This window comes from Varanus komodoensis, unplaced genomic scaffold (genome assembly GCF_004798865.1).
Source record: "Varanus komodoensis strain SLA01 unplaced genomic scaffold, ASM479886v1 scaffold3789, whole genome shotgun sequence".
NCBI classification, from domain to species: Eukaryota; Metazoa; Chordata; class Lepidosauria; order Squamata; family Varanidae; genus Varanus; species Varanus komodoensis.
Genome location: NW_025335906.1, coordinates 8,539 through 8,822, shown reverse-complemented (window position 1 = coordinate 8,822; position 284 = coordinate 8,539). Strand labels below are relative to the sequence as shown.

The window sequence follows — 284 nt, the reverse complement described above, 5'->3', positions numbered from 1 at the left end:
CAGCTTTCCCTTCATGGGGAGGCCGGAGCCGAGTGCTAGATTAGACTCGTGGAGGGCCACCCTCTTTATGAGGTGGGGCCCACGTTGGAGATTTCCAGCCATGCCAGGCCAGCTTCCCCTTCATGGGGAGGCCGGAGCTGAGTGCTAGATTAGACTCGTGGTGTGGAAGCCTCTTTATGAGGTGGGGCGCACGTTGGAGCTTTCCAGCCACGCCAGGCCAGCTTCCCCTTCATGGGAAGGCCAGAGCCGAGTTCCGGATTAGACTCGTGGCGGGGAAGCCTCTT

General features: G+C 60.6%; 1 protein-coding gene across 5 annotated transcripts in view; it reads left to right on the top strand.

Annotated features, from left to right (window-relative positions):
* The window catches only part of LOC123028530, a 12,042-nt gene that overhangs the window by 10,320 nt on the left and 1,438 nt on the right, over window positions 1-284 (top strand). The gene's annotated exons all lie outside the window — the stretch shown is intronic.